Source organism: Rutidosis leptorrhynchoides, chromosome 2 (genome assembly GCF_046630445.1).
Source record: "Rutidosis leptorrhynchoides isolate AG116_Rl617_1_P2 chromosome 2, CSIRO_AGI_Rlap_v1, whole genome shotgun sequence".
NCBI classification, from domain to species: Eukaryota; Viridiplantae; Streptophyta; class Magnoliopsida; order Asterales; family Asteraceae; genus Rutidosis; species Rutidosis leptorrhynchoides.
In genome coordinates this window covers 519,891,280-519,918,969 of record NC_092334.1, presented here as the reverse complement: position 1 = coordinate 519,918,969, position 27,690 = coordinate 519,891,280, and the positions used below count along the sequence as shown (strand labels likewise).

Sequence of the window (27,690 nt, the reverse complement as noted above, 5' to 3'; positions counted from 1 at the left end):
AAATTAAAAATCTTTTTGGCTTTTTATCCCACTTTAATCAATCAAATATTATCAAAAATATGCGCCCCTCTTTTCGGTAAAGTAATTTCGGTTCCAAGACCTAATTTAACTCATGACGAATTTTTGAAATATTTTGGGTTGATTGATTAAAGATATTTATACCTTAAGAATAAACGTTAAATTTCGCAGTGATGTAATAAATTTTTAAATGATATCAATAATTTCGGTCGCCAAACCTAATTTTATTTAATACCAATTTAATACTTTATAGCGAACAAATTAGCGTTTATTATCAAAAGGTTTAAAAAAAATAAAAAAAATAAAAAAAAACTGTACAAACATACCTGTGAAATAGATTTCTTAGTTATATGATCTATCCCATTCATAAGATAGTCGGTTTAATTGGTTTTCCATGGCTACATAGGCGTAACCTCGAGCATTTAGTGTCTTTTCTTCTAAACATATGAACGGTCCATCTCTGCATAAAGTAACAAATTCGGTGTTTGATTATTTGAACATTTACCTCCATGTGACCATTTTCCGCATTTGTGACCTCTTTCTAGGTGTCGTGCTCTTCTTTTTACTGCGGATTTTGATTTTCCTTTACCAAATTGTAACTTATTATCTTCGCATCTGGATTCTTTTCTAACTCCGTCCATTCTTTCTCTGATTACTGATACTATTTCACTCGGAAGTGTGTCATTATTACGTTTAGTGATCAAAGCGTGTAGCATTAGACCATGGTTTAGTTCACAGGCAGTCTTCATTTTGTAAAAACCTTAAAAAATAAAAATTCAGAATGGGGGGAGAAGACTAGTTCTTTAGGGTCTGCTAGGGAAAGACCATTCATGTTCCATTTTCGAGAACTACACGAAAACAGACAATCTAACTCTGACAGAAATACATAAACCCCTTTAAAGACTTGATTCTCCCCACACTTAGTTAGCTGTGGTGTCGAAATTGCGATTAACTTCGTTGTCGACTTCCATCGGACCATGTATGTAATGTTTAACTCTGTGACCATTAACTTTAAATTCAATCCCATTTGAATTTATTAATTCTATCGTTCCGTATGGGAAAACTCTTTTGACTATGAATGGTCCAGACCATCTTGATTTCAATTTTCCAGGAAATAGCTTGAATCGCGAATTGAAAAGAAGAACTCTGTCTCCTTCTTTAAATTCTTTTGAACTTCTGATTCTTTTATCATGCCATTTCTTCGTTCTTTCTTTATAGATTAACGAATTTTCGTATGCTTCATGTCTTAATTCTTCTAATTCGTTTAGTTGACTTAATCGTAGACGTCCGACTTCATGTAAATCAAGATTACATGTCTTCAAAGCCCAAAACGCTTTGTGTTCAATTTCTACTGGAAGATGACATGCTTTTCCATAAACAAGTCTAAAAGGTGTGGTTCCAATTGGAGTTTTGTAGGCTGTTCTAAAAGCCCAGAGTGCATCCTCCAATTTAATGGACCATTCCTTCGGATTTGATCCTACGGTTTTCTCTAGAATACGTTTTAAAGCTCGGTTTGTATTTTCAACTTGTCCACTTGTTTGTGGATGATATGCGGTGGAGATTTTATGAGTTACTCCATATCTTTTAAGTACTTTCTCAAGTTGATTATTACAGAAATGAGTTCCCCGATCACTTATTAAAGCTTTCGGTGTTCCAAACCTTGCAAAAAGACGTTTTAAAGAGTTGACTACAACTCGTGCATCGTTAGTTGGGAGAGCTTGTGGTTCCGCCCATTTAGATACATAATCAATGGCTACGAGTATATATAGATTATTATGAGATTTTGGAAATGGACCCATAAAGTCAATACCCCAAATGTCAAATACTTAACATACTTGGATGATATTTTGTGGCATTTCATCACGTTGACTTATTTTTCCGGCCCTTTGATATGCATCACAGGATTTGCAAAGAAGGTGTGCGTCTTTGTAAATTGTAGGCCAATAGAATCCAGCATCATAAACTTTTCTTGCTGTTAGCTGAGGCCCATAATGCCCTCCTGTTGGTCCTGTGTGACAATGGTTTAATATTTTACTAGCTTCATCTCCAAATACACATCGGCGTATTATTCCATCTGGACAACTTTTAAACAAATGTGGATCTTCCCAGAAATAGTGTTTTATATCACTGAAGAATTTCTTTCGTTTTTGGTACGATAATCCTTTTTCAAGGAATCCACAAACTAAGTAGTTTGCATAGTCTGCAAACCATGGAATTTCTTTATAATCTATCTTCAATAGATATTCATCAGGAAAGTTGTCTTGTATGGCCGATTCATTCAGAACTTCTAATTCGGGATTTTCAAGACGAGAAAGATGATCAGCGGCGAGATTTTCTGCTCCTCTTTTATCTCGGATTTCAATATCAAACTCTTGTAAGAGTAAGATCCAACGGATTAATCTTGGTTTAGCATCTTGTTTTGAAAATAGGTATCTAAGAGCAGAATGGTCGGTATAGACCACCGTTTTTGCTAGAACGAGATATGATCGAAATTTGTCAAAAGCAAAGACAATAGCAAGGAGTTCTTTCTCAGTAGTTGTATAGTTCGTTTGTGCTCCTTGTAACGTCTTACTAGCATAATATATAGGTTGAAATCGTTTTTCAATCCTTTGTCCTAAAACGGCTCCCATTGCAAAATCACTTGCATCGCACATTAGTTCAAATGGTAGATTCCAATTTGGTGTTATCATGATCGGCGCAGTAGTTAGTTTTTCTTTAAGAATAATAAAAGATTTGATACACTCATCTGAAAAGATGAATGGAGCATCCTTTTCTAGGAGTTTATTCATAGGAGTGGCAATTTTAGAAAAATCTTTTATGAAACGTCGGTAAAAACCGGCATGCCCTAGAAAACTCCTAACTCCTCTAACATTGGTGGGATGTGGAAGTTTAGCAATTACATCTACTTTAGCTCTATCCACTTCAATTCCTTCTATTGAAATTTTATGACCAAGAACGATGCCTTCTTTAACCATGAAATGGCATTTTTCCCAATTAAGTACTAGATTTGATCGTTCGCATCTAATAAGCATTCGTTCCAGATTAACTAGACATGATTCAAATGTATCACCGAAGACTGAAAAATCATCCATGAAAACTTCCATGCATTCTTCTATCATGTCGTGAAAAATCGCCATCATACACCTTTGAAAGGTTGCAGGGGCGTTACAAAGTCCAAATGGCATGCGTTTGTAAGCAAAAGTACCATAAGGGCACGTGAATGTGGTTTTCTCTTGGTCTTCGGGTGCTATTGGAATTTGAAAATATCCGGAAAATCCATCTAGAAAACAATAGTAACTATTTCCGGCTAATCTTTCCAACATTTGATCTATAAAAGGTAAGGGAAAGTGATCTTTTCTGGTGGCGTCATTTAATTTTCTATAATCAATACACACACGCCATCCTGTTACAGTCCTAGTAGGAATAAGCTCATTTTTCTCATTTGTAATGACAGTCATGCCACCCTTCTTAGGCACGCATTGAACTGGGCTTACCCATGGACTATCAGAGATTGGATAAATTAGACCTGTCTAGCAGTTTAATAATCTCTTTCTTAACTACATCTTGCATATTAGGATTTAGTCTTCGTTGGCGTTGCACATACGTTTTATGACCTTCTTCCATAAGAATTTTATGTGTGCAATACGAAGGACTTATTCCTTTAATATCATGAATCTTCCATGCAATGGCTGGTTTATGAGCTTTCACCACAGAAATGAGTTGTGATTTCTCATTTTCAGTAAGAGAAGACGATATTATTACAGGCAATTCAGATTCACCATGTAAATAAGCGTATTCCATATGGTTTGGAAGTGGCTTTAACTCTAATTTCGAAGGTTCTTCTATCGATGATTTATATCGATATCTGTCTTCTTCTTTTAGCATTTGAATTTCTTCTGTTGTTGGTTCATATCCATTAGCTATAAGTGTAGCTAACATTTCAGCTTCATCAATTGGTTCATTACCTTCTCCTAAAGAACATTCTCCTGTTCCTTGTAATTCTGGAAATTCTTCTAATAATTCTGCATGTGCATCTATAGTTTGAATATAATAACATGTATCATCTGCAGATTGCGGTTTTTGCATTGCTCTATCAACTGAAAAGGTAACACTCTCATCCTCTATACTTAGGGTCAATTTCTTACCAAACACGTCTATCATTGCTTTAGCCGTGTTTAAGAATGGTCTTCCTAATATGAGAGGAACTTGAGAATCTTCTTCCATGTCTAAAACAACAAAATCTACTGGAAATACTAAAGTACCAACTTTAACTAGCATGTTCTCCATTATCCCTCTAGGATATTTTATTGATCTATCAGCTAGTTGTATGCTTATTCTGGTTGGTTTCAATTCTCCAAGGTCTAGTTTAGCGTATAGTGAATACGGCATTAGATTTATACTAGCACCTAAGTCTGCCAATGCTTCTATTGAACTAAGACTACCCAGAAAACATGGAATTGTGAAACTTCCTGGATCAGATAATTTTTCTGGTATCTTATTCAACAGCACTGCTGAACAATTAGCATTCATAGTAACAGCCGAGAGTTCTTCCATTTTCTTTCTATTTGAGATTAGATCTTTCAAGAATTTAGCATATCTAGGCATTCCTGAAATCACATTAATGAAAGGAAGATTTACATTTATCTGTTTAAACATATTCAAGAATTTGGATTGCTCGGCTTCAAGTTTTTCTTTCTTCATTTTACTTGGGTAAGGAAGTGGTGGTTGGTATGGTTTAACATAAGGTTTATCCTTAACTGTGTTATCTTCATTAACCTTTTCAACTACCGGTTCTTTTTCCTTATCTTGATCAGGTTGTGGTTCTTGTGGAGTAGGAATAGCTTCATCAGAAGTTACAGGTATTTCAGGTGGTTTAAGTGTTGTACCACTTCTTGTGGTAATGGCTTTAGCTGTTTCATTCCGGGGGTTAGCATTTGTATCACTAGGTAGACTTCCCGGTTTTCTTTCACCTATTAACCTTGCTAGGTTACTTACTTCTTGTTCCAGATTTTGAATAGAAGCTTGTTGATTTCTAAATGCTTGAGCATTTTGTTCATTGGTTTGTTTCTGAGATGTGAAAAACTGCGTTTGAGTTTCAACTAGCTTCGTCATCATATCTTCTAAATTCGGCTTTTTATCATCGGTTTGTTGTGGTGGTTTGTTTTGAAAATTAGGTCTTTGCTGATTATAAGTATTATTGGATACTTGTTGATTGCTAGGACCTTGTTGGTTGTTGTATGGAATATTTCGGTTATAATTTTGGTTTTGATTGTAAATCGGTCTTGGCGGTTGATAATTATTCTGATAATTATTTCCAGGCCTTTGGTTTATGTATGAAATATTCTCTCTTTGTTCTATTGTTAATTCAATACTGAGACAATCTTTTGTCAAATGTGGTCCTCCACACTGCTCACAACTAATTCGTATTGAGTGAATATCCTTAGTCATCTTTTCCATTCGTCTCTCCACAGCATCTATCTTTGCGGAAATGGAATCTAAGTCATGGCTAGAATCGGCTCTAGCTGCTTTAGATGATCTAATGATATCTTTTTCTTGGTGCCACTCATGTGAGTGGGAAGCAGTGTTATCAATAATTTTGTAAGCATCAGTTTCGGTTTTCTTCATAATAGAACCACCAGCTGCTATATCTATGTCTTTCCTTGTAGTGATGTCGCATCCTTGGTAGAATATTTGTACTATTTGACAAGTGTCTAAACCATGTTGCGGACATCCTCTTAATAACTTTCCATATCTAGTCCACGCCTCATATAGAGTTTCATTTGGCTTCTGTGTAAACGTAACAATTTCTGCTTGAAGTCTTACGGCTTTAGATGCAGGAAAGAATTGTTTAAGAAATTTGTCAACTAAAACATCCCATGTATCAATCGCCCCTTCAGGTAACGATTCCAACCAATCTTTGGCTTCTCCCTTTAAAGTCCAGGGAAATAACATGATATATATCTGTTCATCCTCCACTTCTCGGATTTTAAATAGTGTGCAGATCCTATTAAAGGTACGTAAATGTTCATTTGGATCTTCCTTCGGCGCACCACTAAATTGGCATTGATTAGTCACCATGTGTAGAATTTGTCCTTTGATTTCATAATCTGGCGCATTAATGTCTGGATGAGTTATTGCGTGACCTTGGCCAGTGCGTTTAGCTCTCATTCGGTCTTCCATACTTAAAGGTTCCAGATTCTCCATAATTGAATTTGTTGAATCGGAATCACTAGAGGATTCTGATTTAATGGTTCGTTCCTCAACAATCTCTGTTTGAATGATTGGTGGTTTCGGAGGAAAGTTTAGTGGTTCAGGATCTACGAACCGTTCCTGAATATTCTCCGGATTCTCAATTATGAGGTCGGGTTCAAAAAATGGATTATTGGAAATTTGAACTGAAGTACTTGGTCGACTGGATGACGTTTCTAAAGAAAAATCAACGGTGGTAATATTTGCTAAATGTCTTGATCTAGTTACAGGTGGTGAACGTACAAAAGGTGGTGAACGTCTTGCTCGGTGCATTCACTGAATATCCTAGTAGTTTTTAAAAGGAAAGAAAAATTATAATAAGTTATCCAATCAATAGACTTTTCTGATTTTGCCCACGTTTCGAATAGCCAAAAGATGCAGCAGAGGGGCAGGATTCGTTTGGTCTCAATATAATTGAGGACTGTTTGGCTCCAATAACCCGGTCCACGTACAAATCCAACTATTACTACGAACCAGAAAATTTTGATGTCTATCAATTTAACCACTTAAAATAAATTTTCGTAATTTTTAAGAAATTTAGATAAGAAGTAGAATAAAAATCTATGTCCTAAAACTAGAATAGCGAGAAATAAGAAAGAAAAAGAGTTCGTCGAAAAAGGTCGAAAAAGAAAAATGGTTGAAAAATAAAAGGTGACGGAAAAATAAAAGAAACTTATAAAACTTAAAAATACTTGACTAACCTAACCTTATTACTACAATTAACTTAAAATTATAATCGCAAATTGAGATTACTAATTGGAATGATAATTGATACATAGTAAAAGGTGTCTAAAAATATTAAAGCTTACAGGAAAAACTAAATCCCAAATGGAAATAACTTAAAAAGAAACTAAAACTTAAAAAGGCGTCGCAAAATTCTAAAGCACTTAAATCTTAGTCTAAAGAAAAAGCACTTAAGGAATTCTACGGCAAAGCCTAAAAATCTAGAAGTAAAAATAACTATGGCAAAAACTATGAATTAAAACTAAATATGAGCGAAAAATACAAATATTACGTTAAAACGATTAAAAAGGGACAAAATATAAAAATATATAAAAAGTTGTAAAAAGTACAATTTTTATAAAAATATTATTTTTATATTATTTATTTTATAAAACTATTAATTTTACAATTTAAATAAACTAATTAAACTAAAAATACAAATTAATTAATATCTAAAATTAATTAATATAATAACTAACCCTAATTAGGGTTTAATATTAATAATAATTAATAATAATCCGTAATTAATGCTGTCGGCAGGTTCAGTAGGGCGTGTCAGATGGGCTCATGCGATCGCATGAGTCCATAGTGGCCCAGCCATGCGATCACATGGGCTAGGGTTTCGGGCCACAGAGTGGGCTGCTACAGTACAGGCCGATTAAATTTTTATTTTTTTTTGCTGTAAAATATAAAATATATTTATTAATTAAATAAAACTTATATTTTTACAATCTAAAAAAAATAGAAATAAAGAAACTTTATAAAACTTAAATATTTACCAAACTCTTAAAAAAAATATTTATATTTTTGTTTTTCTTTTAATATTTTTGAATATTTAAAACGTATTTTTATAAAAACGAATTTTAATAAAAGTAAACTAAAAATTCTTTTTTTTTTTAGCGTTGCGCTTCCGGCTTTTAAGCTAGATTGGTCCCCGGCAGCGGCGCCAAAAATACTTGATGTTTCGCGAGGTGTATATAAAATAGCTTATATTTTTACAGGAAATACTATTAAATACGATACAATTTTACACAAGATATTTATTTATTTAGAGAATGGATATACTTAAACCTTGCTACAACACTTATAGGCAGTGTACCTAATCGTACAGTAGTGTAGTTTTTAGTAAGTCCGGTTCGTTCCACAGGGAAATCTTTAAACAAAGCTTAACGCTATATTAGTTTACTTTTATAAAAATACAAATATATATATAAGTAATATTATTATTATAAAGGGGGTTTTTACCGTTTAATGACTGGTTTGTCGATTTTAAAACTTTAGTCGCAGTTAAAACCAAATGTAAAATAAAAAAATAAATACAAGACTTAAATTAAAGCGTAAAGTAAATAACGATAATGAAATTGCGATTAATAAAAATGCGATAAAATAAACTTGCGATAATTAAAAAGTACGATAATTAAAAGTGCAATTAAATACAATAACAATAAAAATTCGATAATTAGAAGTGCAATTAAATATAAAATAAAGGAAATTAAATATGAAATAAAAGAATTATGCTTATTTAAACTTCCGTAATCATGATGTTTGACGTGTTGATTTTAGTTTTATGCCCATGGGTTAATTGTCCTTTGTCCTGGATTATTTAATATGTCTGTCTGGTTTTTGTCCATAACAGTCCATCAGTCATAAATATAAAGTGCGAGTGTCCTCGTCAAATTATCCTTATACCTGAAGTTAAATATTCCAACTAATTGGGGACTTAAACTGTAACAAGATTTTAATACTTTGTTTAATAATTACACCAGGATGTCGACTGAGTGTAACCCAAGGTTTTAATATTTTGTTATCAATTATACCAAGTGTCCTTGTACATAATTTCACCCCTATTTTAATTATTCTAGTGGCTATTAATCCATTCCCGTGTCCGGTTAAATGAACGATTATTCGTACATATAAATACCCCGCCCATCGTGTCCGATCGAGTGTATATGGTAACTTATAGGGACACCCAATTGTAAATCTTTATATTAACATTAACAAACTATCATTTAGTTAAACAAATATAAAGCCCATTAATAGCCCATAGTCTAAATTCCACAAGTGTCATTCTTTTGTCCAAACCCCAATTATGGTACAAAGCCCAATTACCCAATTTTAGTAATTAGCCCAACATCATGATTACTTCGTTTTAAATAAGCATAATAATAACTTAGCTACGAGACATTAAATTAAAAAGGTTGAACATAACTTACAATGATTAAAAATAGCGTAGCGTTACACGGACAGAATTTCGACTTACACCCTACAACATTCGCTAACATACCCTTATTATTAGAATTATAATTAAAATTAAAATTAAAATATAAATTATAAATATATTACGTATATATGGAGAGAAGAGAAAGATAGATGGATATTTTTGGTGCACCAAAGCTCGATTTTTATAGGCATGTGGGCTGGAACTGGGGCTCATGCGATCGCATGGATTTATGCCTTCCAGGCCATGCGATCGCATGGCCAGCTGGGGAGGCTCATATTTGGTTGTTTTCTTCTGCCGACGGTTTTATAAATAATATAATATATTAAATAATTATAAGAATTATTTAAATATTATATTTATGTGCATAGTTGACTTGTAATTTTTAGTCCGTTGCGTCGAGCGTTGAGAGTTGACTCTGGTCCCGGTTCCAGATTTTCGAACGTCCTTGCGTACAATTTAATATCTTGTACTTTGCTTTTTGAATCTTGTACTCTTGTAATTTCGAGACGTTTTTTATCAATAATTGGAACCTCTTGGATTGTATTTTGTACTTTTGAGCTTTTTGGTCGTTTGCGTCTTCAATTCGTCGAATCTGTCTTTTGTCTTCACCTTTTATTATTTAAACGAATATCACCTGTAAATAGAACAATTGCAACTAAAAGCTTGTCTTTCTTGAGGAATAATGCTATGAAATATATGTTCGGTTTTAGCATTATCATATCTAAACTCGAGTTTGAACGAGAAAATATTTTGATCAAAATTACAAACCGATTTGTTTTCTGAAAACCCTATTTTCAATGCGTTCATTACCATTGAACGTAAAATCCTAGGAATTCACCTGGAATTCATTAGGTCATCTGAACCAAATCGGGTGTCAACCGTAAGAACGGTGGTTGCATAGTGGTCAAAGACAGGACCTTGTGCCAGACCGAAAAATTATAAGGGTGAGCTTTACTATTGCTCCTACCAAGGATAGTAATTGCGTCCGACACGTTATAGACCATAATTAAAAGCATGTCAGGGGACATTTCCTTAACAGTTGCTTGTTCAACGCTTTCCTTTACAACCGGACTGTAGTTTACCGAAAGGTAATATACGGGACAAGTAAACTGGATGTGTTGCTTTCCAAATACAAGGTTAGCAAGTGGGTGACACAAAACCATTAGTTTTGAGCTAAAATTTTCAAATCTAAAACCCACCAAACCCACAAAAATATTTTGCAAACACCGGTGAAGGGTTATTCCGGAAAACTTATCTAGGGTAAAAACTAGATTTAATTTTCAAAAGATCAAATGTTTTCATAAAGATCCAATTTCCTTAATGGATCTAAATTTTTATAGTCATGTGGGACTGTAAACCATATCGTTACTACCATTGTTTATACCGCCGTATAGAAATCATTGATGTACAAAGTGTGAAGAATAAAGAAGTGATTCTAGTATTTCAAGACGATATTGCTTGAGGACAAGCAACGCTTAAGTGTGGGAATATTTGATAATGCTAAAAACGAACATATATTTCATAGCATTATTCCTCAAGAAAGACAAGCTTTTAGTTGCAATTGTTCTATTTACAAATGATATTCGTTTAAATAATAAAAGGTGAAGACAAAAGACAGATTCGACGAATTGAAGACACAAACGACCAAAAAGCTCAAAAGTACAAAAGACAATCAAAGAGGTTCCAATTATTGATAAGAAACGTCTCGAAATTACAAGAGTACAAGATTCAAAACGCAAAGTACAAGATATTAAATTGTACGCAAGGACGTTCGAAAATTCGGAACCGGGACCAGAGTCAACTCTCAACGCTCGACGCAACGGACTAAAAATTACAAGTCAACTATGCACATAAATATAATATAATATTTAAATAATTCTTATAATTATTTATATATTATATAAATAAAATAAACCGTCGGCAAGAAAGACTCCAAAATGGAGTGAGCTGTATTTACAAACTCCGCGACTCGCGGAGTTTGAAGGCAAAAAGGGCCGCGAGTCGCGGAGTATACCTGAACTCAATTCCCTATAAAGCCAACCGAATTCTGATCATTTTTCATAACATATATCCATCCTCTCTATATATATACGTAAATATTTATATTTATATTTTAATTTTAATTTTAATTTTAATTTTAATCCTAATAATAAGGGTATGTTAGCGAATATTGTAAGGGTGTAAGTCGAAATTCTGTCCGTGTAACGCTACGCTATTTTTAATCATTGTAAGTTATGTTCAACCTTTTTAATTTAATGTCTCGTAGCTAAGTTATTATTATGCTTATTTAATCCGAAGTAATCATGATGTTGGGCTAATTACTAAAATTGGGTAATTGGGCTTTGTACCATAATTGGGGTTTGGACAAAAGAACGACACTTGTGGAAATTAGACTATGAGCTATTAATGGGCTTTATATTTGTTTAACTAAATGATAGTTTGTTAATGTTAATATAAAGATTTACAATTGGGCGTCCCTATAAATTACCATATACACTCAATCGAACACGATGGGCGGGGTATTTATATGTACGAATAATCGTTCATTTAACCGGACACGGGAATGGATTAATATCCACTAGAATAATTAAAACAGGGGTGAAATTATGTACAAGGACACTTGGTATAATTGATAACAAAATATTAAAACCTTGGGTTACACTCAGTCGACATCCTGGTGTAGTTATTAAACAAAGTATTAAAATCTTGTTACAGTTTAAGTCCCCAATTAGTTGGAATATTTAACTTCGGGTATAAGAATAATTTGACGAGGACACTCGCACTTTATATTTATGACTGATGGACTGTTATGGACAAAAACCAGACGGACATATTAAATAATCCAGGACAAAGGACAATTAACCCATGGGCATAAAACTAAAATCAACACGTCAAACATCATGATTACGGAAGTTTAAATAAGCATAATTCTTTTATTTCATATTTAATTTCCTTTATTTTATATTTAATTGCACTTCTAATTATCGCATTTTTATTGTTATTGTATTTAATTGCACTTTTAATTATCGTACTTTTTAATTATCGCAAGTTTATTTTATCGCACTTTTATTATTCGTAATTTCATTATCGTTATTTACTTTACGCTTTAATTTAAGTCTTGTATTTATTTTTAATATTTTACATTTGGTTTTACCTACGACTAAAGTTTTAAAATCGACAAACCGGTCATTAAACGGTAAAAACCCCCCTTTATAATAATAATATTACTTATATATATATTTGTATTTTTATAAAAGTAAACTAATATAGCGTTAAGCTTTGTTTAAAGATTTTCCCTGTGAAACGAACCGGACTTACTAAAAACTACACTACTGTACGATTAGGTACACTGCCTATAAGTGTTGTAGCAAGGTTTAAGTATATCCATTCTCTAAATAAATAAATATCTTGTGTAAAATTGTATCATATTTAATAGTATTTCTTGTAAAATTTAATAGCTATTTTATATACACCTCGCGACACATCAAGTATTTTTGGCGCCACTGCCGGGGATTCGCTTAAAAGCCGGAAGCGCAACGCTAATATAAAAAAAAAAAGATTTTTAGTTTACTTTTATTAAAATTCGTTTTTATAAAAATACGTTTTAAATATTCGAAAATATAAAAAGAAAAACAAAAATATAAATATTTTTAGGAGTTTGATAAATATTTAAGTTTTATAAAGTTTCTTTAGTTTGTAAAAATATAAGTTTTATTTAATTTATTTTATAAATATATTTTATAAATATAAAAAACCGAAAAAAAAAAAATTATAAATCTATTTTTAAGATATTTTTAAAATTATAAAGTAGTTCTATTTTTATTTAAGTTTTTAAATATAAGTTTTTATTATACAAATATTTTGATATAAACAGAAAATATAAAAACAGAAAGAAAAAAAATGCGTCAAATTTTGAACTGTACCAGAGTTGAATTTTGGAACCCCGCGACTCGCGGGGTTTGCAGCTTCGAGTACCGCGACTCGCGGAGCCGTCTGACACAGCTGACCATAAGCCCTAATCTGCATTTAATACGGGGTATTTATTATTATTATTAACTTTAAAACCTAATTAGGTTATTTATATTAAATTAATTAATTTAGTTTTATTTATTATTTGTATTATTTAGTTTAATTAGTTTATTTAAAGTTTAAAATTAATAGTTTTAATAAATAAATAATATAAAAATAATATTTTTATAAAAATTGTATTTTTTTACAACTTTTTGTATATTTTTATATTTTGTCCCTTTTTAATTGTTTTAGCGTAATATTTGTATTTTTCGCTCATATTTAGTTTTAAACTTAGTTTTTGCCATAGTTATTTTTATTTCTAGATTTTTAGGCTTTGCCGTAGAATTCCTTAAGTGCTTTTTCTTTAGACTAAGATTTAGGTACTTTAGAATTTTGCGACGCCTTTTTAAGTTTTAGTTTCTTTTTAAGTTATTTCCATTTGGGATTTAGTTTTTCCTGTAAGCTTTCATATTTTTAGACGACTTTTTCCTATGTATCAATTATCATTCCAATTAGTAATCTCAATTTGCGATTATAATTTTAAGTTAGTTGTAGTAATAAGGTTAGGTTAGTCAAGTGTTTTTAAGTTTTATAAGTTTCTTTTATTTTTCCGTCACCTTTTATTTTTCAACCATTTTTCTTTTTCGACCTTTTTCCGACGAACTCTTTTTCTTTCTTATTTCTCGCTATTCTAGTTTTAGGACATAGATTTTTATTCTACTTCTTATCTAAATTTCTTAAAATTACGAAAATTTATTTTAAGTGGTTAAATTGATAGACATCAAAATTTTCTGATTCGTAGTAATAGTTGGATTTGTACGTGGACCGGGTTATTGGAGCCAAACAGTCCTCAATTATATTGAGACCAAACGAATCCTGCCCCTCTGCTGCATCTTTTGGCTATTCGAAACGTGGGCAAAATCAGAAAAGTCTATTGATTGGATAACTTATTATAATTTTTCTTTCCTTTTTAAAACTAATAGGATATTCAGTGAATGCACCGAGCAAGACGTTCACCACCTTTTGTACGTTCACCACCTGTAACTAGATCAAGACATTTAACAAATATTACCACCGTTGATTTTTCTTTAGAATCGTCATCCAGTCGACCAAGTACTCCAGTTCAAATTTCCGATAATCCATTTTTTGAACCCGACCTCACAATTGAGAATCCGGAGAATATTCAGGAACGATTCGTAGATCCTGAACCACTAAACTTTCCTCCGGAACCACCAATCATTCAAACAGAGATTGTTGAGAAACGAACCATTAAATCAGAATCCTCTAGTGATTCCGATTCAACAAATTCAATTATGGAGAATCTGGAACCTTTAAGTATGGAAGACCGAATGAGAGCTAAACGCACTGGCCAAGGTCACGCAATTACTCATCCAGACATTAATGCGCCAGATTATGAAATCAAAGGACAAATTCTACACATGGTGACTAATCAATGCCAATTTAGTGGTGCGCCGAAGGAAGATCCAAATGAACATTTACGTACCTTTAATAGGATCTGCACACTATTTAAAATCCGAGAAGTGGAGGATGAACAGATATATCTCATGTTATTTCCTTGGACTTTAAAGGGAGAAGCCAAAGATTGGTTGGAATCGTTACCTGAAGGGGTGATCGATACATGGGACGTTTTAGTTGAAAAATTTCTTAAACAATTCTTTCCGGCATCTAAAGCCGTAAGACTTCAAGCAGAAATTGTTACGTTCACACAGAAGCCGAATGAAACTCTATATGAGGCGTGGACAAGATTTGGAAAGTTATTAAGAGGATGTCCGCAACATGGTTTAGATACCTGTCAAATAGTACAAATATTCTACCAAGGATGCGACATCACTACAAGGAAAGACATAGATATAGCAGCTGGTGGTTCTATTATGAAAAAAACCGAAACTGATGCTTACAAAATTATTGATAACACTGCTTCCCACTCACATGAGTGGCACCAAGAAAAAGATATCGTTAAATCATCTAAAGCAGCTAGAGCCGATTCTAGCCATGACTTAGATTCCATTTCCGCAAAGATAGATGCTGTCGAGAGACGAATGGAAAAGATGACTAAAGATATTCACTCAATACGAATTAGTTGTGAGCAGTGTGGAGGACCACATTTGACAAAAGATTGTCTCAGTATTGAATTAACAATGGAACAAAGAGAGAATATTTCATACATAAACCAAAGGCCTGGAAATAATTATCAGAATAATTATCAACCGCCAAGACCAATTTACAATCAAAACCAGAATTATAACCGAAATATTCCATACAACAACCAACAAGGTCCATGCAATCAACAAGTATCCAATAATAATTACAATCAGCAAAGACCTAATTTTTAAAACAAACCACCACAACAAACCGATGATAAAAAGCCGAATTTAGAAGATATGATGACGAAGCTAGTTGAAACTCAAACGCAGTTTTTCACATCTTAGAAACAAACCAATGAACAAAATGCTCAAGCATTTAGAAATCAATAAGCTTCTATTCAAAATCTGGAACAAGAAGTAAGTAACCTAGCAAGGTTAATAGGTGAAAGAAAACCGGGAAGTCTACCTAGTGATACAAATGCTAACCCCCGGAATGAAACAGCTAAAGCCATTACCACAAGAATTGGTACAACACTTAAACCACCTGAAATACATGTAACTTCTGATGAAGCTATTCCTACTCCACAAGAACCACAACCTGATCAAGATAAGGAAAAAGAACCGGTAGTTGAAAAGGTTAATGAAGATAACACAGTTAAGGCTAAACCTTATGTTAAACCATACCAACCACCACTTCCTTACCCGAGTAAAATGAAGAAAGAGAAACTTGAAGCCGAGCAATCCAAATTCTTGGATATGTTTAAACAGATAAATGTAAATCTTCCTTTCATTGATGTGATTTCAGGAATGCCTAGATATGCTAAATTCTTGAAAGATCTAATCTCAAATAGAAAGAAAATGGAAGATCTCTCGACTGTTACCATGAATGCTAATTGTTCAGCAGTGCTGTTGAATAAGATACCAGAGAAACTATCTGATCCAGGAAGTTTCACAATTCCATGTTTTCTGGGTAGTCTTAGTTCAATAGAAGCATTGGCAGATTTAGGTGCTAGTATAAATCTAATGCCGTATTCACTATACGCTAAACTAGACCTTGGAGAATTGAAACCAACCAGAATAAGCATACAACTAGCCGATAGATCAATAAAATATCCTAGAGGGATAATGGAGAACATGCTAGTTAAAGTTGGTGCTTTAGTATTTCCAGTAGATTTTGTTGTTCTGGACATGGAAGAAGATTCTCAAGTTCCTCTCATATTAGGAAGACCATTCTTAAACACGGCTAAAGCAATGATAGACGTGTTCGGTAAGAAATTGACCCTAAGTATAGAGGATGAGAGTGTTACCTTTTCAGTTGATAGAGCAATGCAACAACCACAATCTGCAGATGATACATGTTATTATATTCAAACTATAGATGGACATGCAGAATTGTTAGAAGAATTTCCAGAATTACAAGGAACAGGAGAATGTTCTTTAGGAGAAGGTAATGAACCAATTGATGAAGCTGAAATGTTAGCTACACTTATAGCTAATGGATATGAACCAACAACATAAGAAATTCAAATGCTAAAAGAAGAAGACAGATATCGATACAAATCATCGATAGAAGAACCTCCGAAATTAGAGTTAAAGCCACTTCCAAACCATTTGGAATACGCTTATTTACATGGTGAATCTGAATTACCTGTAATAATATCGTCTTCTCTTACTGAAAATGAGAAATCACAACTCATTTCTGTGTTGAAAGCTCATAAACCAGCCATTGCATGGAAGATTCATGATATTAAAGGAATAAGTCCTTCGTATTGCACACATAAAATCCTTATGGAAGAAGGTCATAAAACGTATGTGCAACGCCAACGAAGACTAAATCCTAATATGCAAGATGTAGTTAAGAAAGAGATTATTAAACTGCTAGATGCAGGTCTAATTTATCCAATCTCTGATAGTCCATGGGTAAGCCCAGTTCATTGCGTGCCTAAGAAGGGTGGCATGACTGTCATTACAAATGAGAAAAATGAGCTTATTCCTACTAGGACTGTAACAGGATGGCGTGTATGTATTGATTATAGAAAATTAAATGACTCCACCAGAAAAGATCACTTTCCCTTACCTTTCATTGATCAAATATTAGAAAGATTAGCCGGAAATAGTTACTATTGTTTTCTAGATGGATTTTCCGGATATTTTCAAATTCCAATAGCACCCGAGGACCAAGAGAAAACCACATTCACATGCCCTTATGGTACTTTTTCTTACAAACGCATGCCATTTGGACTTTGCAACGCCCCTGCAACCTTTCAAAGGTGTATGATGGTGATTTTTCACGACATGATAGAAGAATGCATGGAAGTTTTCATGGATGACTTTTCGGTCTTCGGTGATACATTTGAAACATGTCTAGCTAATCTTGAACGAATGCTTATTAGATGCGAACAATCAAATCTAGTACTTAATTGGGAGAAATGCCATTTCATGGTTAAAGAAGGCATCGTTCTTGGACATAAAATTTCAAAAGAAGGAATTGAAGTGGATAGAGCTAAAGTAGATGTAATTGCTAAACTTCCACATCCCACCAATGTTAGAGGATTTAGGAGTTTTCTAGGGCATGCCGGTTTTTACCGACGTTTCATAAAAGATTTTTTCTAAAATTGCCACTCCTATGAATAAACTCCTAGAAAAGGATGCTCCATTCATCTTTTCAGATGAGTGTATCAAATCTTTTAATATTCTTAAAGAGAAACTCACTAATGCGCCGATCATGATAACACCAAATTGGAATCTACCATTTGAACTAATGTGCGATGCAAGTGATTTTGCAATGGGATCCGTTTTAGGACAAAGGATTGAAAAACGATTTCAACCTATATATTATGCTAGTAAGACGTTACAAGGAGCACAAACGAACTATACAACTACTGAAAAAGAACTCCTTGCTATTGTCTTTGCTTTTGACAAATTTCGATCATATCTCGTTCTAGCAAAAACGGTGGTCTATACCGACGATTCTGCTCTTAGATACCTATTTTCGAAACAAGATGCTAAACCACGATTAATCCGTTGGATCTTACTCTTACAAGAGTTTGATATTGAAATCCGAGATAAAAGAGGAGCAGAAAATCTCGCCGCTGATCATCTTTCTCGTCTTGAAAATCCCGAATTAGAAGTTCTAAATGAATCGGCCATACAAGACAACTTTCCTAATGAATATCTATTGAAGATAGATTATAATGAAATCCCATGGTTTGCAGACTATGCAAACTACTTATTTTGTGGATTCCTTGAAAAAGGATTATCGTACCAAAAACGAAAGAAATTCTTCAGTGATATAAAACACTATTTTTGGAAAGATCCACATCTGTTTAAAAGTTGTCCCGATGGAATAATACGCCGATGTGTATTTGGAGATGAAGCTAGTAAAATATTAAACCATTGTCACACAGGACCAACAGGAGGGCATTATGGGCCTCAACTAACAGCAAGAAAAGTTTATGATGCTGGATTCTATTGGCCTACAATTTACAAAGACGCACACCTTCTTTGCAAATCCTGTGATGCTTGTCAAAGGGCCGGAAAAATAAGTCAACGTGATGAAATGCCACAAAATGTCATCCAAGTATGTGAAGTATTTGACATTTGGGGTATTGACTTTATGGGTCCATTTCCAAAATCTCATAATAATCTATATATACTCGTAGCCATTGATTATGTATCTAAATGGGCAGAAGCACAAGCTCTCCCAACTAACGATGCACGAGTTGTAGTCAACTTTTTAAAACGTCTTTTTGCAAGGTTTGGAACACCGAAAGCTTTAATAAGTGATCGGGGTACTCATTTCTGTAATAATCAACTTGAGAAAGTTCTTAAAAGATATGGAGTAACTCATAAAATCTCCACCGCATATCATCCACAAACAAGTGGACAAGTTGAAAATACCAACCGAGCTTTAAAACGTATTCTAGAGAAAACCGTAGGATCAAATCCGAAGGAATGGTCCATTAAATTGGAGGATGCACTCTGGGCTTTTAGAACAGCCTACAAAACTCCAATTGGAACCACACCTTTTAGACTTGTTTATGGAAAAGCATGTCATCTTCCAGTAGAAATTGAACACAAAGCATTTTGGGCTTTGAAGACATGTAATCTTGATTTACATGAAGCCGGACGTCTACGATTAAGTCAACTAAATGAATTAGAAGAATTAAGACATGAAGCATACGAAAATTCGTTAATCTATAAAGAGAGAACGAAGAAATGGCATGATAAAAGAATCAGAAGTTTAAAAGAATTTAAAGAAGGAGACAGAGTTCTTCTTTTCAATTCACGATTCAAGCTATTTCCTGGAAAATTGAAATCAAGATGGTCTGGACCATTCATAGTCAAAAGAGTTTTCCCATACAGAATAGTAGAATTGATAAATTCAAATGAGATTGAATTTAAAGTTAATGGTCACAGAGTTAAACACTACATAGATAGTCCGATGAAAGTTGACAACGAAGTTAATCACAATTTCGACACCACAGCTAACTAAGTGTGGGGAGAATCAAGTCTTTAAAGGATAATATGTATTTCTGTTAGAGTTAGATTGTCTGTTTTTGTGTAGTTCTCGAAAATGGAACCCGAATGGTCTTTCCCTAGCAGACCCTAAAGAACTAGTCTTCTCCCCCCATTCTGAATTTTTATTTTTTTTAGGAAATGAAGACTGCCTGTGAACTAAACCATGGTCTAATGCTACACGCTTTGATCACTAAACATAATAATGACACACTTTCGAGTGAAATAGTATCAGTAATCAGAGAAAGAATGGACGGAGTTAGAAAAGAATCCAGATGCGAAGATAATAAGTTACAATTTGGTAAAGGAAAATCAAAATCCGCAGCAAAAAGAAGAGCACGACACCTAGAAAGATGTCACAAATGCGGAAAATGGTCACATGGAGGTAAATGTTCAAATAATCAAACCTATTTAAATACCGAATTTATTACTTTATGCAGAGACGGACCGTTCATATGTTTAGAAGAAAAGACACTGAATGCTCGAGGTTACGCCTATGTAGCTATGGAAAACCAATTAAACGACTATCTTATGAATGGGATAGATCATATAACTAAGAATACTATCTCACAGGTAAGTCTGTACAGTCTTTATTTTTATTTTTATTTTTAACCTTTTGATAATAAACGCTAATTTGTTCGCTATAAAGTATTAAATTGGTATTGAATAAAATTAGGTTTGGCGACCGAAATTATTGATATCATTCAAAAATTTATTACATCACTGCGAAATTTAACGTTTATTCTTAAGGTATAAATATCTTTAATCAATCAACCCAAAATATTTCAAAAATTCGTCATGAGTTAAATTAGATCTTGGAACCGAAATTACTTTACCGAAAAAAGGGGCGCATATTTTTGATAATATTTGATTGATTAAAGTGGGATAAAAAGCGAAAAAAGATTTTTAATTTTATTTTTACCATGTTTTTAAAATTAATATTTAAATCTTAAATTAATATTGTAAACTTTGTAAAAACAATATATTTAAAATTGTAAATATTTGAAAAATTAATATAAGTTTGGTGTGAATTTATAATATGAATTTTTAAATTAAGTTTGGTGTGAATTTTTAATTTTTAAAATATGAATTTTTAATTTTATGCATTTCAAATTTTAAAGTTTGGTGTGAATTTTTAATATTAATTTTGAATTTTATATTTAAATTGTGTGAATTTAAAAACAAAAATTTACTTTATCTCATTAAGTTAAAAATATGATTTTTAAAATTCGTCGTAAGTTGAAGACTAGGTCGTTGAACCGAAATTTCTTTACCCGAGGGAGGGACGAGAACTTTTATTATCATTATTTTTTTAAACTTATTGAATTAAAGTATGCCAAAAACATTAAAAACCCCAAAAATCTTAGCTTTTAAAACAATCGCTACAAAAAGACAAATTTTAAAATTTTTTCGAAGGACGGACTAGGACATCGATCCGAAACGACTTCGTCCTAAATAACAAGGGAAACAAAATTTTAAAATTAATTACTTAATTGTTTTAATTAGTATAAGATGTTAAAAAAAAAATAACAAACTCCGCGACTCGCGGAGTTTGAAGGTTTAAACCCCGCGACTCGCGGGAGGACCAAAATACAGAAAAAAAATATAAACGCAGAACTGATCAGTCCACACCACAAAAACAGAAAACACTGCGAAAATACTCTGAAAAAATACGCAAAAACACCCCCAAAATCACAATTTTTAACCGTTAATCATCAAATCTTTTACTAAAATCATGTTGAGAAGGATGCTATCAAGGAATTAATCAAGAAAAACGGTAAATTTCTGCACCTAAACACCATTTAATCCGAAAATTAGTGTTCTTGAGCAATTTTTTCCCCAATTTGATTTTGATGCTTTTTAGTGTAATTATGCTTAAATTGTTTATGTATTATGCTTGTATAACCTAGATTGATGCTATTTAACATGATTAGAAGCCTTAAACTTCAAATTTTGAGTAATCTAGGGTTTGTGTTCTTGAGCAAATTTGGGGCTTTTTGATATAAACAGGTTATGACCGATTTTTGTCATGAGTTGTTGTTAAATTAAGTAGTGTAACATGTTTAGGTAGGTAAATGATCCAAACTTTGAGCCTAAACATGATTTTGAGAATTAAAGTGGACTTTTTCAAGTCTAAAATTCATGAACTTGATTTTTGAGAGATAATGCCATTTGAAACTTGTTTAATTGCTAGTAATGATTATTTTGACATGTTATTTGAGTTGAATGCTTATGAACTTGGTGAACATTTTCGTAAATGCTTATTTGAAAAAGTGTAGATTTGATAAAAATGTGAAAATGAGCTTAAGTTTGATATAAATTGATCATGTCATTGTAATTATTTTGATTGATGATTTTGCTGACACTAACGCATATTTGGATGCACAAAAATTGTGTTTGATGTGTTTTGCAGACTGAAAGGGGTGAATCTTCATCCCAAGCTCGCAATGCTCCTGCTGAGAATGCGGAACAACAGGAGGTGGATAGCTACTACAAGCAAGATATACCTCATCCAGTCATGACATTTTCTGATATGCACTTGGAAGATTTGCACCCGAACCTGAGATTTGACAGACTTTGGATAGATTATCCAAAATACCAAAGGGGTTTGCATACTCTTCATTCTAAAGTTGTTGAGGTACCTAGGGTCATAGAATGGGGACCATTAGAAGCTGTAGAATTGGCCGGGCCAATTAGGGAATTACTTGCACAGAGGTATGGTAATTCTACTTTTAATGACTGGGTACGTTTATTCACCATGCGTAGACATGTATATAAAGTATGGTGTGAAGAATTTTTTTGTAGTATAGAATTAAATGATCGGGTAGCTAGTTTAACCGATCGATCTTTTATTAGATTTTTGTTAGGAGGTTCGATGCGCCACATGTCTTTACTAGACATGGCTCAGGCTTTACGTATATATACGCCTGAGGAGTTAGCATCTGCCGATTGTAGAGGGTTGATACTAAATGGTAGAAAGATAGATGAAAATTTTGATACACATGGTGTATGGAGTCAAATGACAAGCCATCACCGATTCAAAGGGGGAAATTACTCTTATTTGGATATAGATAGAGCTGAATTAAGAGTGATTCATAGGTTTTTAGCTAATTCGATTACACAAAGAGGTAAGAACAAGGAAAAGGTAAATGAACAGGATTTGTTTTATCATATGTGTATTCGAGACCCACAAAGCGCTGTAAGTATACCTTATTGTGTGGGTTATTATTTATCAGCTATGGTTAGGGGGATGAGACCGCATAGCATAATAGGAGGTGGTATTTTTATTACTTTGATTGCTGAATATCTCGGTGTGGATATAAGTCGGGGGGGATTATTAGTCGAAGAACCAGAACCCCGCGATACAATAGGTTTAAATGTATACTATGGTGCGAAAGTTTTGAAGAGGCGAAATAACGCCGCAGTACAATACCATGGTAGACATCCACAGGTTGAGAGAAACCAACAGCAAGGTAATGTAGGAGGGGGGAAATGAAATGCAAGAAATGCAAAGGTTTATAGCTTCACAGGAGTACGAAAATGCTAGACAGAGAGCATTTGAAGATTGGCAAGTTCATCAAAACCAAATCATAGCTCATTGCCAACATATAGGTAGAAACTATATTCCTACTCCAAAACCCATATTCCCTCCCTGGTCTATAGAGATGCAACCACCGTATCCTACGTATAACCCTGCCGAAGCATTTTATAGCACCTATGGTTATGCATGGAACCCCTATTGGTATCAGTATCATCCCTAGTCTACTTAGTTTTATTTATTTTGTAATTTGTAATGTTGATACGTTTAATACTTATGTTAATATTGTAATAGTTTTTATAATTTTCTAACTTTTATTCTTAGATTTTAATAATTTTTGAATGTGGGTATATATGTTTGCAGTTTATCTTATGTACACAACAGGGTAAAACAACGCATTTTCAAAGACTGGCATTAAGTTCAGCAAAAGCAACTAATTTTGACGACAAGATGCAATATATATGTGAAATAACAACAAGACGGAATGAACAAATGATGTGCACCATTTATCATTCAGTAAACAAATGCCAATATATTTGGAAACTTTGGTAAAATTTAATCATTTTCACACAAATCACCCTCAATAATTTAAATTGTTACTGATTTCTTGCAAATGAGGGCATTGCAAGATCTTAAGTGTGGGAAGGGGTTAAATTCTTTCGGATTTTAAAATTTTTATCTTAAACACTTGGTTACCATTAGAAATACTAGTAAAGTAGTAGTTGTATTAGAATCTAGTGCTCTCTGATAATAAAGAACAGCCCTAGTCTTATATACTGACTACCCAATTCTAGTAAAATTTTTCAAAATTTTCAATTAAATGAACTCAAAATCATGTTTATACATATTTATGAACGATAAAACTAGGTTTTAACACCGAAATTATTGTTACCTCAGAAAGGACATAAATTGAGAAACAAACCAAAATGTTAAAATTAATTTAAAATGGAATAGAGGACAATAAAAAGGAAAATAAAAGCCAAGTGTGGGAAAATTCTCCAAGTTATTCAAAACATATATCACATATTTTTGTACAAATAACTGAAAATACTTTTGCTTTGGACTAAACTAAAAAGTTTTACCTGATTTACTGTAAGAAAGATGGATCTACACGATGAATCAATTCCATCATTAAAAGGAAGTAAAGTCTTCCGAAAAAGACACGCGCTTCTTGATTTAAGTCAGGAAGTTGTCGTCCAGACCAGCTGTAGGTTGACGAAAAATCTACAAAAGTCATCACTAAAATCAGCAGGAAATCCACGGACCTCGGCATTAAACAGGGTCACCAAGTGGTCAGATTTATCCTAACCATGAGAAGGATTTATCTCGTAAAATGGGGGGGCACCATGCAAATTAGCTGGATAAGACTAATGAATCAGATCCCCAGAAAGGATAATCTCCTTAAAGGATCAAAAATCAGCTTTTAAGCCTGATATTACTCAATCCTTGAGATTGACCTTAAAGATTGAGAATTACAAACTCATGGAATTCAATGATATCTAAACTCGAGCTTGAACGAGAAAATATTTTGATCAAAATTACAAACCGATTTGTTTTCTAAAAACCCTATTTTCAATGCGTTCATTATCATTGAACGTAAAATCCTAGGAATTCACCTGGAATTCATTAGGTCACCTGAACCAAATCGGGTGTCAACTGTAAGAACGGTGGTTGCATAGTGGTCAAAGACAGGACCTTGTGCCAGACCGAAAAATTATAAGGGTGAGCTTTACTATTGCTCCTACCACGGATAGTAATTACGTTCGACACGTTATAGACTATAATTAAAAGCATGTCAGGGGACATTGCCTTAACAGTTGCTTATTCAACGCTTTCCTTTACAACCGGACGGTAGTTTACCGAAAGGTAATATACGGGACAAGTAAACTGGATGTGTTGCTTTCCAAATACAAGGTTAGCAAGTGGGTGACACAAAACCATAAGTTTTGAGCTAAAATTTTCAAATCTGAAACCCACCAAACCCACAAATATATTTTGCAAACACCGGTGAAGGGTTATTCCGGAAAACTTATCTACTGTAAAAACTAGATTTAATTTTCAAAAGATCAAATGTTTTCATAAAGATCCAATTTCCTTAATGGATCTAAATTTTTATAGTCATGTGGGACTGTAAAACCATATCGTTACTACCATTGTTTATACCGCCGTATAGAAATCACTGATGTACAAAGTGTGAAGAATAAAGAAGTGATTCTAGTATTTCAAGACGATATTGCTTGAGGACAAGCAACGCTTAAGTGTGGGAATATTTGATAATGCTAAAAACGAACATATATTTCATAGCATTATTCCTCAAGAAAGACAAGCTTTTAGTTGCAATTGTTCTATTTACAAGTGATATTCGTTTAAATAATAAAAGGTGAAGACAAAAGACAGATTCGATGAATTGAAGACACAAACGACCAAAAAGCTCAAAAGTACAAAACACAATCAAAGAGGTTCCAATTATTGATAAGAAACGTCTCGAAATTACAAGAGTACAAGATTCAAAACGCAAAGTACAAGATATTAAATTGTATGCAAGGACGTTTGAAAATCCGGAACCAGGACCAGAGTCAACTCTCAACGCTCGACGTAACGGACTAAAAATTACAAGTCAACTATGCACATAAATATAATATAATATTTAAATAATTCTTATAATTATTTATATATTATATAAATAAAATAAACCGTCGGCAAGAAAGACTCCAAAATGGAGTGAGCTGTATTTACAAACTCCGCGACTCGCGGAGTTTGAAGGCAAAAAGGGCCGCGAGTCACGGAGTATACCTGAACTCAATTCCCTATAAAGCCAACCGAATTCTGATCATTTTTCATAACATATATCCATCCTCTCTATATCTATACGTAAAATAGCTATTAAATTTTACAAGAAATACTATTAAATACGATACAATTTTACACAAGATATTTATTTATTTAGAGAATGGATATACTTAAACCTTGCTACAACACTTATAGGCAGTGTACATAATCGTACAGTAGTGTAGTTTTTAGTAAGTCCGGTTCGTTCCACAGGGAAAATCTTCAAACAAAGCTTAACGCTATATTAGTTTACTTTTATAAAAATACAAATATATATATAAGTAATATTATTATTATAAAGGGGGGTTTTTACCATTTAATGACCGGTTTGTCGATTTTAAAACTTTAGTCGCAGTTAAAACCAAATGTAAAATAATAAATAAATACAAGACTTAATTTAAAGTGTAAAGTAAATAACGATAATGAAATTGCGATTAATAAAAATGCGATAAAATAAACTTGCGATAATTAAAAAGTACGATAATTAAAAGTGCAATTAAATAAAATAACAATAAAAATGCGATAATTAGAAGTGCAATTAAATATAAATTAAAGGAAATTAAATATGAAATAAAAGAATTATGCTTATTTAAACTTCTGTAATCATGATGGTTGACGTGTTGATTTTAGTTTTATGCCCATGGGTTAATTGTCCTTTGTCCTGGATTATTTAATATGTCCGTCTGGTTTTTGTCCATAACAGTCCATCAGTCATAAATATAAAGTGCGAGTATCCTCGTCAAATTATCCTTATACCCGAAGTTAAATATTCCAACTAATTGGGGACTTAAACTGTAACAAGATTTTAATACTTTGTTTAATAATTACACCAGGATGTCGACTGAGTGTAACCCAAGGTTTTAATATTTTGTTATCAATTATATCAAGTGTCCTTGTACATAATTTCACCCATGTTTTAATTATTCTAGTGGCTATTAATCCATTCCCGTGTTCGGTTAAATGAACGATTATTCGTACATATAAATACCCCGCCCATCGTGTCCGATCGAGTGTATATGGTAATTTATAGGGACGCCCAATTGTAAATCTTTATATTAACATTAACAAACTATCATTTAGTTAAACAGATATAAAGCCCATTAATAGACCATAGTCTAATTTCCACAAGTGTCGTTCTTTTGTCCAAATCCCAATTATGGTACAAAGCCCAATTACCCAATTTTAGTAATTAGCCTAACATCATGATTACTTCGTTTTAAATAAGCATAATAATAACTTAGCTACGAGACATTAAATTAAAAAGATTGAACATAACTTACAATGATTAAAAATAGCGTAGCGTTACACGGACAGAATTTTGACTTACACCCTTACAATATTCGCTAACATACCCTTATTATTAGAATTATAATTAAAATTAAAATTAAAATATAAATTATAAATATAAATATTACGTATATAGATAGAGAGATGGATATATGGGTGTGTAAAAATGATCAGAATTCGGTTGGCTTTAT

General features: G+C 32.9%; 1 pseudogene; it reads left to right on the top strand.

Moving 5' to 3' along the window:
• LOC139889564 (uncharacterized) overlaps positions 1-27,690 on the top strand; it is a 141,016-nt pseudogene that overhangs the window by 88,531 nt on the left and 24,795 nt on the right.